This window comes from Danio aesculapii, chromosome 10 (genome assembly GCF_903798145.1).
Source record: "Danio aesculapii chromosome 10, fDanAes4.1, whole genome shotgun sequence".
In the NCBI taxonomy this organism is placed as follows: domain Eukaryota; kingdom Metazoa; phylum Chordata; class Actinopteri; order Cypriniformes; family Danionidae; genus Danio; species Danio aesculapii.
In genome coordinates, this window is record NC_079444.1 from 24229300 (window position 1) to 24244792 (window position 15493).

General features: G+C 40.3%; 1 protein-coding gene and 1 long non-coding RNA gene across 2 annotated transcripts in view; one reads left to right on the forward strand and one right to left on the reverse strand.

Moving 5' to 3' along the window:
- gbe1a (glucan (1,4-alpha-), branching enzyme 1a) overlaps window positions 1-15493 on the forward strand; it is a 251831-nt gene that overhangs the window by 90450 nt on the left and 145888 nt on the right. The window lies entirely within an intron of this gene.
- On the reverse strand, window positions 6685-7576 carry LOC130236283 (uncharacterized). Its single transcript, XR_008838458.1, has 2 exons — window positions 7515-7576; window positions 6685-7028 (listed from the first exon to the last, which is right to left on the reverse strand). It is a non-coding gene; the product is annotated as an uncharacterized LOC130236283 (long non-coding RNA).

Sequence of the window (15493 nt, forward strand, 5' to 3'; positions counted from 1 at the left end):
CAAACTTTCAGTTTCTTGCCCAGCTCTTTAAATGCTAAGTTACACCACCACTGGGTCCATCTGTTATTACACAACAGGGAAAGTGCTGTTCAGCCCCTGTGAGATGAACTAGATGACTTGTAATCATTCATCTCTCAGCTGAGTAAACACTATGGTGGGAGAACAGATTCTCAGCTTTAATCCTGGTTTAAATCTTCCCCGGGCCTTGCTGCATTTACACCCTCACCCAGCAGACCAAACCGAATTTCAAATGTGGATATATTTACTTCCAAGTGCTAATGTTAAGGAGTCTGGATTTGAATCCAGAAGTGCCATCTTAAAATTGTTTTTCCTGTGGCTCAAGTACTTCAAGTATGCACTGTGTTTGAGCATATGTGTGCGTTTGTGTATTTGTATTTGTGTGTTGTCTCTAATTTGCTCCAGCGCGTTTGTGCTTATTTATGAAATCTAATTGGGAGCTATTTTGATGTTGTAGAGTTCAAACCATTAGACATGCTGTTGCAGTCCTGCACATCTCACTTAACTGGTTATAATTGAATCCCATAGGGTCCATCTCTGCCTGTGAAGTGTTGTTTTGGGGCCGGAGAGAACGGTGGGGGGTTGGAGGAAGATTTTGGTTAGACTCATGCAGTGTGGGCTTTTCTCTGTTCTGTTGTCTGCTAACATACTGCCCATCAAAGGAGCTTTTAATAAAGCTGAGATCCACTGCAAGGTCTGCGCTTTCCACTGAGAGAGCTGTTTGTATGTTAGCGTTCTGATTCAGTCAAGTCCTTAGCTCGAGTGCTGCGAGCACTTTTTATGCTTTCGTTAAATCTAGAACCCTGCTTCACAAATGATGTTTGATGCTAATGCACTAACAAGCTGAGTAGGAATGTAAACATTTGCAGGTGAAATCTTGTTAGCGTACATTAAGTGCGGGTGGATTGCATTGTTTTGAAATACTTTTGGTTGGAGGTGAAAATTAACTACGTTAGTCAATCACATACCTACATGTTAATTATAATAGCATGTTGCTAAGCTAATGATTTGACACTTTAACCACAAGTGTAAAATATATTGTACAATGCCACACAAACCCTGCTGTTGCTGACTGAAGTGTTGTGGGAGCTTTTTATACTATAGGGCTTTCGCTGAATGTGGAACTCACATCAGCTAATGATTTATGATGCTAACCGCTAAGAAGAGTATTACATCCTCAGGTGAAATGCTTGTTAGCATACTATTTGTGTGTGTTGTGCTGATTTGTTAAAGTGCTTTTTTTTGGAGGGTGAAAACTATGTATGTTCATTTTCATAATGCTAAACGATATTAGCATGATGTCAAACAGTAACAAACCCTGTAACTATAAGATGTCTGAAGTGCCAGAATTTTGTCTTTAATCAATTATTGATGTGAGAAATAAAGCCGTATTTGTGAGGTACTTTTTACTCTAACAGGTGAACAGATCGCCTTGTCTGACAGGGCTTGTGTTTCCAGTCAGGCTGAAAATTTTACTTTTTAAGGGGGAGAGAGAGATGTAGAACAAGAGACCACCGAGATGCCTGAGATTTACACGGAAGCTGAGAGGAGATTCACTTTTTTTGCTTCGTCTCTGCCTTTTTCAGATTTAATCAAGTCCTTAGCTTGAGTGCTGCGAGAGCTTTTTATGCTTTCGTTAAATCTAGAACCCTGCTTCACAATTGATGTTTGATGCTAATGCTAACAAGCTTAGTGGGAATGTAAACATTTCACTTCAATTAGAACTGTATCACACACTACATGGAAGGTCATTTTCAAAAACCTATAATAGGGACTCTATAACCCTAATTAAACACACCTGATCAAACTAATTGATTCCTTCAGGCTTGTTGGAAAGCTACAGGTAAGTGTGTTGAAGCAAGGTTGAAACTAAACTGTGCAGGGCCGTGGCCCTCAAGGAACTGGATTTGACACATGTGCCATAGGGGAAGGAAAGTTCAGGAAAGAGGGCAAAGTCTATCCTGGGCCTTTTCCTACAGGTTTAAGAGTTTTTGTTGTTTTATTACAGGGCTCAAGTCTGGGTAAAAGCCATCCCTACAGTTGTGTTGATTTTTTTAAGCACTTTTTGTTGAGGGTACATTTATGTTAGTCAATTTACATAATGCTAAACATAATTTGCAAGGTGCAAAGTTAGCAGTACAATAACAAACCCTGTAACAAACAACACAGTAGCAAAACCTGTCGCCATAAGTTGACTATGAGAGTGAGAGCTATATACATAGAGCGATTTTATTTTTTTTATTTATTTTATTTATTTATTTATTTTTTTAAACCAGGGTTTTCACTGCATCTTCAAAAGACTTCAGCAAATAATGCATAATACTAATGTGCAGGTGAATCTGCAGGTGAAATGCTACAATAGGAGTGTGATTGTGTATGGTGAAATGCATTTTGTTGTTAGCTTTTCATACTACACCTTCCACCACATCTGGAACCAGCCTCAGCCAATGATGAATAACGCTAAAGCATTAACTAGCTTATTATCATGTATGCTAAAAAAATTACAGGTAAAAAGCTTGCTAACAGTAAGCATTATTTTGTTGAAGTACTTTTTGTTGGGGGAAACTGTGTTTGTCAGTCATGTATATAATAATGATATCAGCATGTCGCTAAGCTAACGACTTGACACTTTAACAAGCGTAAAACATACCCCACACAAACCCTGCTGGTCTTAGTTGACTGAAGTGCTGTGAAAGCTTTTTATGCTAGGGCTTTCACTGCATCTGCAAAAGGTCTCAGCAAATGATGTACGATGCTAATGCACTAATTAACTTAATAAGAATGCGAAAATCCACAGGTGAAAAGCTTGTTTGCGTACTGTAAGGGTGTAGTGGGTTGTTTTGTTGAAGTACTTTTCGTTGAGGGTGAAAACCAACATATATAATAATGTTATCATGTTGATTATCTAAAGACTTGACATACCTGTAGTAAGTAGTGTAAAACACAAGCCCACCTAAACCCTGCTAAGTTGACTGAAATGCAGTGGGGTCTTTTTACACTAAGGATTTTCTCAGCAAATGATTGCAACACAGAACATCCCCTCAAACGCCTTTTGTTTTGTTTGATTTAATTAGATTTTCGACTTGTACGCTATGAAGTAGCACTGAACAATATATTGTTTGAGCATCGAAATCACAAGGTATGTATCCACAATAGTCACATCTCAGGATTACATTGTTTATTAAAGATTTTAAAAGAAAAATATAATGCATTTTTGATTGTTTATACAATGACGACCATGTTATTTTACATTTGACTGTTCATTTGCTGTACTTGAATACTGTTAGACTTCCTAGAAAACCATAAAGAACTGTTTATTTATTTATTTTTGCCTGTGATTTATCATAATTGATGCAGATGCACTGCATAGACAAAGAGTTGATCATCCCCAGTCGATCTAAATGAATCAAATCTTTCTAAACAGAGCTATTCAAATCATCTGGTGAAATTACATTCATGTCGCAATATATATCACAACAAAACAAAATATTGCAATGTCAGATTTTTCCAATATCAGGCAGCCCTACTATGAAGTAAATAAAATCATTAAAGCAAAATGATATGAAACTGTAATGTGATCTTACCTGGAACTATTACACTACTAGATGTGCATTTCCCTAAAGATAATACCAGCCAGTCATAATCGAGCATTCAACAGCCCCATACTATTAACATTAATATATAAGCTAATGAATAACTTACTAGCCTATTGACTTAACACTGTAACAAATGTACAGCATAGAATCATAGACAAACCATACTGGTCTTCGTTAGTTGAAGCTTAGCCAAGCTGATATTTAACTTAGCACCCAGCTCTAACCAAAGCCCTATGCTTAAGTTTTACCACAGTTGCTAAACATGTGCTGCACCATTTTATAGAATGCCACGTATGCAGTCAGTCAACACGTTCACTAGAAAGTTTCATTTTTATCCACTGTTTGTGCTACTTAAACTCAAAACTATATTTGTTTCTAGGATTTAAAAATCCTGTGAATCACTAAACTAACATTTAGTTGTATGACCATTTCTTTTATAACTGCTTCACATCTGTGTGGCATGGAGTCAACCAACTTGTGGCACCTTTCAGCTGTTATTCCACTCTATCATTCTTTAACAACATTCCACAATTCATTTACATTTCGCTTCAGAAACAGCATTTTTGATATCACCCCACAAGTTCTCGGTTGGATTAAGGTCCGGGGATTGGGCTGACCACTCCATAAATGTTGTTGGTTTGGAACCAAGACTTGTGTCTTGGAGTCATTGTCTTGTTGAAGTAACCATTTAAAGGGCATGCCCATGTCAATAAATAGCCCCAAAACCATAGAGAAACATGCCCATATCGGGATGCTTGCACCACAATGCTTCACTGTGTAAGTGGCTTGAATTCAGAGTTTGGGGGTCATCTCACAAACTGTCTGTGGTCCTTGGACCCAAAAAAAAAAAACAGTTTTACTCTCATAAGTCCACAAAATGTTCCTCCATTTCTCTTTAAGCCAGTTAATATGTTCTTTAGCAAATTGTAACCTCTTCTGCATATGCCTTTTTATTAACAGAAGGACTTTGTGGGGGATTCTTGAAAATAGATTAGCTTTACACAGATGTCTTCTAACTGTCACAGTACTTACAGGTAACTCCAGACTGTCTTTGACCATTCTAGAGCTGATCATTGGCTGAGCCTTTGCCATTCTGGTTATTCTTCGATCCATTTGATGCTTGTCTTTCGTTTTCTTCCACGTCTGTTTTGCTTTCCATTTTAAGGCATTGGAGATTATTTGAGCTTAACAGCCTATAATTATTTGCACCTCTTTATAGGTTTTTCACTCTCCAATCAACTTTTTTATTAAAAGTACGCTGTTCTTCTGAACAATGTCTTGACGACCCATTTGCCTCAGGCTTTCAAATGCATGTTCAACAAGTGCTGTCTTCATCCTTAAATAGGGGTCAATTGATTAACACCTGTTTTTTCACAAAATTGATGACCTCACTAATTGAATGCCACACTGCTATTTTTTAACACACCCCTTTCAACTAATTCCCCAATTGCACAGCCTTAAGAGCGTGCATATCGTGAATGCTGGGTCTTGTTTGTTTTCGGAGAATCTATTGCACCTACTGGTAGCTTGTTTGCCATGCAGCAATAAAAATAAACTAAAAATCTGGATTATTCTGGTTAGTCATGGTGCACTGCTATTGATTTGAACAATACTGTACAGTACACAATGCTAACTGACATTAGCATACACTGTAAGAAGTGATGGTTTCCAAACAACTCCTGTCACACAAAACGATTAAGTTAACTTAATGATTGAACATAAAACAATTAAGGTGTCCCAAAAAACCTCAAGAAGTGTGTTGATTCAACTCATTTTAACTAGCTTAAATAAGCAGCAAAAATACTTTTTTAAGTGTACCATAATTTACACTTTGCAAAACCTTTGTTCGACATGTACAGTAATCACAAAATAAACAAAACCTTACCTCAATTACATGTTTTGTGTGCTTAAATGTAAATGACATTCGACTCAGCATTAGGCTACAGATGTCACCGATGTAGGCAGCTCTCTAAGATTTGGAACAGAGCCCCTGAGTCACTCTTCTCCGGAGCTGATTGATTCTCTGAGATGGCAGAAGGTGTTAGCAGTATGACAGAGCAGTCCCGGCTGTGAGCTGAGACTCCGTAGGTGCTCATCGACTCTGCTCTTCCCCGCAGGGGCTTCACTTATCACACCGAGGGCTTTTACTCAATGTCTTCAACACCCAGGGAGCCTCGCAGAAGGGAAGCGCTGACTCTGTCACCCACTCGTTCTCCACATAGTGCAGCAAACCTCCACTTAGAGAGACAGACCTTATCTCTCATCAAGGGCGGCGTGCCAGGGTTTTGTCTTTAATCAATTATTGATGTGAGAAATAAAGCCGTATTTGGGAGGTACTTTGTACTCTAACAGGTGAACAGATTGCCTTGTCTGACAGGGCTTGTGTTTCCAGTCAGGCTGAAAATTGAACTTTTTAAGGGGGAGAGAGAGATGTAGAACAAGAGACCACCGAGATGCCTGAGATTTACACGGAAGCTGAGAGGAGATTCACTTTTTTTGCTTCATCTGTGTCTTTTTCACTCTCTCTTCTTCTTTTACCCAAATGGAACTTGTGGTTTTCTTACTTCTTTTGATGGTAATGGGGATGATAGACGAAAACAACTGTCATATTATTCTCTGTCCAATTATCCTGATTAGATTTTTGTTCTTTCTGCACATGTGGAATGGCACTTGCGCGTGCTTTAAACAGTCATTTTTTGCTTTTTTTTGTTTGCTTCTGAGTCTGGACAACTCTGAACACTTATAATCTTCTCAGATGCTAAAAGCACTTTTAGTTTGTTGCATTAGTAACACGTTTCTGGGTTCCCCTTATTACTTTTTACTTACATGTTTTGATGCACAGTATGTTCATGAATCATTCATTCATTTTTGGCTTAGTCCATTCATTAATCTGGGGTCCCCACAGTTTAATGAACCTCCAACTTATCCAGCATGTTTAACGCAGCGGATCCCTTTCCAGCTGCAACCCAACACTGGGAAACACCCATACACTCTTGCATTCACACACATATGTAGCGGTCGTTTCTCTGCGTTGTGTTATTTTTAATGAAAGAATGTCTCCACACAAATCTGGTCGTGCTGAGGTGATTTTATTGTGCCTGTACAACACACACAACCAGGCAGTCACTCTCTCAATATCAGTTGAGTCGCTCTTTTGCCTCTCCTCTCAACAGACATCGGGAAAGAGAGCGAACTCTCCATATACACTTTCACATGTACATACACAGAATGTATAATACTAATATAAAATAACAATAATAATAATAACAATATGAATATATATAATTCTTATATAAAAATATATTAATATTCACAATTACAGCAATAGTGTTTCCTAAATATCAATTTACATACCTGTACAACACACACAACCAGGCAGTCACTCTCTCAATATCAGTTGAGTCGCTCTTTTGCCTGTTAACCACAAGGTATCTTTGAAATACAGATATTCAACTACTAAACACACTGCTGTAATGTCTATTCTATTAATAAGGCTCAATACATCTTTAATGTGCTTACAAAATATATATATTCAAACTTATATACATACTTATACATATTCAACCCTTTTATATACACATCTATATATTATTTATTATTGCATATCTATCTATTTATCAAAGTAGATCTATTTAATTATAAGATATTTAATCATAACTTTAGCCGCGACGGCGCTAATACATCTCTCACTCGCGACGCATGTGCGTGAGCCGCCATTTCACACTTTATAACTTTCACCCATTAACAGCACTGAAATAAACCTAACTTATTAACAACTTGAACAAATGGTCAAATATAACATTACATGGCTTGTTTTCTCAAAAGCAGGTCATCTAAACATAATATATACAGCTAAACAGCATTTTAAAGTCAAATGAGCAGAGCTCATAGAAACTGTACCTCTCCTCTCAACAGACATCGGGAAAGAGACCGAGCTCTGAGCGCGCCAATACTTATATCCCTTTAGCTACGTCAGCCGACGTGCACACTGTGACGCCTAACCCCGCGAAAGCGCATGAAAATCTTTCAAAATAAAAGACCCAGACAAATAATCATTTAAATATAACATAATATAAAGAAATAATGATTTATAATCTGGTGTAACAACATACCCTGTTACATCCACCCCCACTGTTTTACGCCAGATTATGGATCAAAACCAAAGAATCTCAACAATGTCAATTATTCTGTGATCGCAACAGATCTGTTCAGTTCACAACTATCTCTTTCGAGATTAAGGTTACCCAGGGGTAGCTAATCCCCAAATTACCCATAGAAAACCATGCCCTATACATAGTTAAATACATAACATTGATAACTGTACCCTTAAATGTACATACTCCAAAATATGTGTTCTTAAAATAAAAAAAATTTCAAACCCAGCTACTTCAAATTCTATTCATTGACCTAAATCTCATGAACTGCGTGTACTGTATGTGTAGACATTGACTGAATAAACCTATTAACTGGCTTAATGAGTCTCCCAAATCTTGACCTGAATCCATCTTCAGCGTTTGATTCTCCTGTAACGTACTGATTTTGCTCATCACCATTTGAAGTAACCTCATCACTTAAAACTAAAACAGTGGAATGGTCAGACACATTTGAGCATATCGACAGAACTGGACTGGGTAAATTTTCAGAGCTGACCTCATGAATTTGTGTTCCCCCTATGTCAGTATCACCCTCCACAACAGTATCACCACGTGCATCACTCTGGACAACAGACTCATCTCTCTGGATATCTGCGACAGCATTAAGATCAGCCACCCAACGAGAAGTTCGATCTTCACTCTCAGTTTGAGTATCTCTATCACAGGAAGTACAGACAGGGGAAATTTCAACACTGTCATCGATGTGACTGCCTTCATTCCAAGCGGGTACTGGCAGGAAGTTCACAGGCATTAGCAGATTACGATGTACCGTCTTGATTTGGTTTGTCCCAGGGTTTCTTATTTTGTACGTGTTTAAGGCTTCACTTTTGCCCACAACAACATAAACCACCCTCTCCCATCGGTCTGCTAACTTTCTTTTTCCACGCTCCCCCTTATTGGCAAGAAGAACTCTGTCACCCAACTCGAGAGAGTGCCCCTTCTCCTTTCGATCATAATACTCAGCTTGTTTAGTTTGTTGGCGTTTAGAATGTTCTTGAGCAACTGACATTGCTTCTTTCAAGTCTTTCTTAAGCGACTGAACATACCTGTGAACATCAACTGACTCGTTGCTCGAGATGACGCTTTCAAACAAGACGTCTACCGGTAATCTTGGTGTTCGTCCAAACATCAAGAAGAACGGTGGATACCCAGTGGTCTCGTGTCTCGTACAATTGTACGCAAAGGTAAGTGTATTCAACATTTGTGGCCACTTAACTTTGGACCTCGGAGGGAGCGAACGGATCATATCACCCAGGGTACGGTTAAATCTTTCTGTCTGTCCATTCCCCATGGGATGATATGGAGTGGTGTGCGATTTTCTCACACCCGACAACCGCAGTAGCTCAACCATCAACGCGCTCTCAAAGTTAGCTCCTCTGTCAGAATGTACACGCCTCGGAAACCCGTAAATACTGAAAAACTTGTTCCACAAAACACGTGCAACCGCTTCGGCAGTTTGATTTGGACACACATAGGCACAGGCAAGTTTGGTAAAATGATCAGTGATCACTAATACATCGACCGACCTGTTGTTGGAATCCTCCGCAGACCAAAAGTCAAGGCACACCAATTCTAACGGCGCAGTCGTCTGGATTGACACAAGTGGAGCTCTTGCCTCAGGTTCAGGCCGTTTACTCAAAATGCACCTCTCACACTCATTGACATACTTCTTTATGTCTCCCTCCATAGACTCCCAGAAGAACCGTTGTCTGGCCAACCAAAGGGTGCGATGCTGACCCTGATGACCAGCGCTATCATGCACACCCTTCAGAACAGTACTTCGAAGAGCTGTTGGCACAACAAACTGGTAAGTATTTTTCTTAGACACCGGATTCTTCGAGATTCTATAAAGAACACCCAACCTTAACACAAGCTTATCCCACTGTCTCAAAATTTTCAACGTTCTTTTGGACTCGTACACTTTTTCTCTGCGAGAGGGCCGTCTACCTCTCTCAACAAAGAACTTCACTCTGTCAATCACAGGATCCTGGTTCTGTTTCTCCAACAATTCATCATGGTTGATACTACCAAGTCGACTCTGCTCTACGTCCGACAAACTCTCTAAATGCTGCACATAAGCCACACTCCTAATGGCTGCACCATTCTCCCAGTCCTGGTGAGATTTAAGAACAGCTGACAATTCTGATCTCGAGACTGCCCCGGAACAGTAAGTGGACCCAACAAACACATTCTCACACTCGCCCTCTGCATGCTCTGAGGAACCATCATCTACATCTGCATCTGGACGTTCACACGAAAGATGAAATGTATCTCGCACTCGCTCAACAGCAACAGATTTGGCCTCATGCAACAAGACATCATAAGGAGTTCTAGTCAATCGATGAAGAATTCCTGAAGTCACAAACGGCTGTCTGCTTAATGCGTCTGCCACTATATTTTTCGGTCCAGGAATATACTGGATGTCAAAATCATATGGCGACAGCTTCGCTACCCACCGTTGTTCACATGCATCCAGCTTGGGTTTTGTGAGAATGTACTTGAGCGGGTTATTATCAGTCCATACAGTAAACCTGTGTCCACGGAGCCAATGAGCAAACTTATCACAAATTGCCCATTTCATCGCTAAAAACTCAAGTCTGTGTGCTGGGTACTTAGACTGTGCATGATTTAAAGATTTCGATGCAAACGCAATGGGCCTTGCTACCGTACTCCCCTCCTGAACCTGAGACAAAACTGCCCCGAGCCCACTGGTAGAGGCATCTACAGACAACAGAAACGGTTTTGAAAAATCTGGGTGAGCGAGCAAAACCTGACTGACCAAGGCAGCCTTCAAATTTTTCAGAGCTGTACGACAGTCATCAGTCCAATCTGACTGAGAAAGCTTTCGACTTCCCTTCAGCCGCTTCATCCCTCTTCCCACCCTAGGTCTCTTCTTACCCGTCAAAAGCTGAAATAAGGGTCTAGCCATCGTAGAGCAATTCTCTATAAAATGTTGGTAGAACACCACCATCCCCAAAAAGGACCTGATTTTACGAGCTGATGGTGTAATACCATCGTCTTCCATCAAATCTTTCTCAGAGACACTTAAGATTGCTTCAATTTTTGCTGGATCACTGGCGACCCCCTCTTCAGAAACGATATGACCCAAAAATTTCACGGACTTCCTCAAAAATCTGCATTTTGACGGAGACAGTTTCAAATTGTGGTCTTTTAGACGTCGAAACACCATTTCAAGCCTCTCCAAACTCTCTTCTTCTGACTTACCAAAAACTAACAAATCATCCAAATAACACAAAAGACTCAAGAAATTCTGGTCACCAAACACAGTCAACATCATTCTCATAAATGTCGCTGGGCTGTTGCACAATCCTTGAGGCAACCGATTATATTCATGAAGACCCAAGGGTGAACAGAACGCTGTGAATTTCTTATCATCTTCATGTAATGGGATGTTGTAGTAACCAGAAGTCAGATCCATCGTGCTAAAGTATGCATTCCCCCCCAAGGCAGCCAACACATCAGCTTGGTGAGGAAGGGGATGAGCATCTTTTACTGTGCGTGCATTCAGCCATCTAAAATCAGTGCAAATCCTTAAATCTCCGTTTTTCTTCCACACTAAGACCAATGGTGATGCAAACTCACTGTTCGACTTTCTAATAATTTCCTTCTCCTCCATATCATCTAGAGTCTCTTTCAACTTTAAATAATGCGCAGGAGATAGTCGACGATACGGAAGACGAAAAGGCCTGTCATCTGTAATTCTGATACGATGACAAAAGTCCTTTGCTTCACCACAATCCAAACTGTGTCTAGAAAACACACACTCATATTTTTCAACTAGATCAACAAGCTTGTTCTTCCAAAAAGGAGACACTTCACAGTCCTTGATACCCAGATCGTTTAGCCCCAAGTCATTTAATCTGCTGTCACTTACCAAACTTGCTGTGGAAGTGGACTCTCTAGTCGTTAAACTGTCCCTCGACCTGTCAGAACATACTGTACAAGCATTTTGACTAATCAAATCCGTGTTTTGCACAAGGTCCTCCAAAGCAATGCAAGGAAACACATCTGCCACCTTAGCATTCTTCCTCAGCACAATCTCAGAATTGGTTGGATTGATCATCTTAACTGGAAGCCAGCCATCACCCCACAAAGGTGATACAACCCTCCCAACCAAGATGTTTCGATGCACACAGCGAGAAGTGCTTGGTTCAATCACCACTGTGCTTCCTACGGACTGTACAGACCCTGGAGGCAATCGACCCCAAACAAGGTGTTCACTCATCGGCTTCAACGTCACACATGACCTCAATTTCAACGTACCCACCTTGTCAGGAATTGAATCACCCCTCCATCTCTCTATACAGGACAGCATGCACAAAAATTGGTTGTCATCATTCTGCATAACTGAATCAGGTCTCTTTACCACCTTCCAAAACTGATCTGTCTGCTTCATCTGGCTTATAAGAGGTTTCAAGACATTAGTTCCAAGTATAATTGGGTCCTTCTGGCCACTCACAATCAAGACAGGAACACAGAAACTAACACCATAGACTTGAAGCTTCAAATTAATTACACCATCAGGACTAGTTCGTTTCCCACCGCAACCTACCAAAACAATATCTGAGGAACTGCGGATGTCTTGGTTCAGAACCCCGGCATCTCTGAGTTGAGGAACCACATCCGCGCTCAACGTAGTCGCCATCGAGCCACTGTCCAACATACCCTGGACCTCAACTTTGTCCTGCAAAAGCACGCTTGCATAGAACAAACTACTACTTGGTTCAACTTGCATACTGTTTTGGAAAACGACAGTTTTGGCATTTTCAACGCTGTCACAGACGGAGTAATAAACAGATTCAATATTAATCTCACCAGAGGAGTTACTACACAGCCCCACTTCGTCCTCTGCCCGAAGGGAGCTGTCTAGTTTCCCTGCTGCAAGACATTATCACGTCGACCGGAGCCCACTCTTGGTGAAGCGCTGCTGCAATTGTAACTTACGTGTCCCTTTGCAAAACACTTGAAACACAAGTTATACATCCGACAATGAGCAGTCGTGCTGTGTTCACTGCTTTGACACACTTTGCATTCCCGAATCTTATGTCCTGTTTGTTTAGGCCAGGGGCCCCGCATAGACTGAGTGTTGCACACTAACGCTTTTTCTAACAAAGTTAATACTTTGTCTAGTGCATTTTCATCACTAACTCCAGCACCCTGCTCAGACTTGGAATGTAAGGCGGTCACATCGACTTCCTGCTCAGCGACAATTGTGGTGAATTGTTTGACAGCTTGATTAGTTGACTTTCGCTCTCTCAACAACTCATCAAGCTGTTCTTGAACCTCTGATGCAGTCCATGACTGTACAGGTTTACTCTTGAAAACAAAAGCTAATTCTCTGTCAGGACAGTTGCGAATAAACATAACTGCTAACTCTTTGCTTCTGTTGTCCAGAGTTCTGCCTTCCCACCTTAAACTTTGCTCAGCTACATCTGCTGCCTTATTCAGCCTTATCCAGTAGTCCCACGCACCCTCTCTAGGATTCGGTTTCACAGAGTAGAAGTCAGCCAAAGGAATACCTGAACTGTACTGGTCCCCAAAATGCTGCTTCAAAACAGAAAAGACAGAGTCAACAGAAGGGGATGTTGTACCATTGCGCAGCCATACTTTCATCACATCTTTGGCCCGCCCCATTACTCTGTTAATTATCTCATCAATCTTTTCAGAATCAGTCACATCCAGTTTGCTCAAATACACTCTCATCATGTCCTCCCATTCCACAATCGAAAATTTATCCGAACCGTCTCCTCTAAAGTGTGGAGGTGCTGTCACCTCAGCTTTCAGGATCAAATTCATTTTCGACGCGTCAAGGACGGTGGTATTTGTTTTATCACATGACACATGGCCGCTGCATTTCTCTTGAGACTTTTTAGTAGAAGAATTTGGAAACTCACTACTCATTATACTGTCTCTGATTGACTGTCCAATCTCACTACCAATTTGCTTTATGAGTTTACTCATTTGACCGGACATTTCAGTGTCCTGAGAATTATGCTCAAGATTACCGGGTCTTGGTGATGGACTCCCACACATTTCACTGTTTTCATAGGCAGAGTTGCCAACTGCTCTGCCCCGTCCCGTACTACAGTACTGAGGGTCCCCAAACAGCTCTGTCCTACTTGGCGTATTTACCAAACTGCCCCGCCCTCTACCTACTGAAAATGTGTTGTCCCACCCCAAACCACTTTGTCTAGTAGCCATTTCTCTCAGATGACTACAATGTCAAAAACAAAAATGTACACACACAAATAGAAATAAAACAAAAATATATATGATCTGAGAAAAATACTTCAAAAACTTTCAAATGTCCTTGAAAAAAAATGTAATTCACGGTTGTATCTCAGTTCTTAAGTCAAGAAATCAGCTGATGATGAAAAATACAGTCAATAAACTTTATTGATGATACTCCTCGACGATCCAGCTTGTGTGATCCAGCTAACCAGAACTCACCAGTACCACACACTGCACCTTCAATAAAGGATATACTATCCCGTAGCACCTCTTCCTGCACAGGACTTGACCTGCTGGACGTCCACACACCACTGCAGAGCTAGCACCAGAAGACAGAAGACCCCTCTCGCCTCCAGTACACCACAGCACCAGCAAACTCCAGTTCAGCAATCCCGGTGGTCAACAGCAATCAACCATTCGATGGGTCACGGCACCAGTTTTGTAGCGGTCGTTTCTCTGCGTTGTGTTATTTTTAATGAAAGAATGTCTCCACACAAATCTGGTCGTGCTGAGGTGATTTTATTGTGCCTGTACAACACACACAACCAGGCAGTCACTCTCTCAATATCAGTTGAGTCGCTCTTTTGCCTCTCCTCTCAACAGACATCGGGAAAGAGAGCGAACTCTCCATATACACTTTCACATGTACATACACAGAATGTATAATACTAATATAAAATAACAATAATAATAATAACAATATGAATATATATAATTCTTATATAAAAGTATATTAATATTCACAATTACAGCAATAGTGTTTCCTAAATATCAATTTACATACCTGTACAACACACACAACCAGGCAGTCACTCTCTCAATATCAGTTGAGTCGCTCTTTTGCCTGTTAACCACAAGGTATCTTTGAAATACAGATATTCAACTACTAAACACACTGCTGTAATGTCTATTCTATTAATAAGGCTCAATACATCTTTAATGTGCTTACAAAATATATATATTCAAACTTATATACATACTTATACATATTCAACCCTTTTATATACACATCTATATATTATTTATTATTGCATATCTATCTATTTATCAAAGTAGATCTATTTAATTATAAGATATTTAATCATAACTTTAGCCGCGACGGCGCTAATACATCTCTCACTCGCGACGCATGTGCGTGAGCCGCCATTTCACACTTTATAACTTTCACCCATTAACAGCACTGAAATAAACCTAACTTATTAACAACTTGAACAAATGGTCAAATATAACATTACATGGCTTGTTTTCTCAAAAGCAGGTCATCTAAACATAATATATACAGCTAAACAGCATTTTAAAGTCAAATGAGCAGAGCTCATAGAAACTGTACCTCTCCTCTCAACAGACATCGGGAAAGAGACCGAGCTCTGAGCGCGCCAATACTTATATCCCTTTAGCTACGTCAGCCGACGTGCACACTGTGACGCCTAACCCCGCGAAAGCGCATGAAAATCTTTCAAAATAAAAGACCCA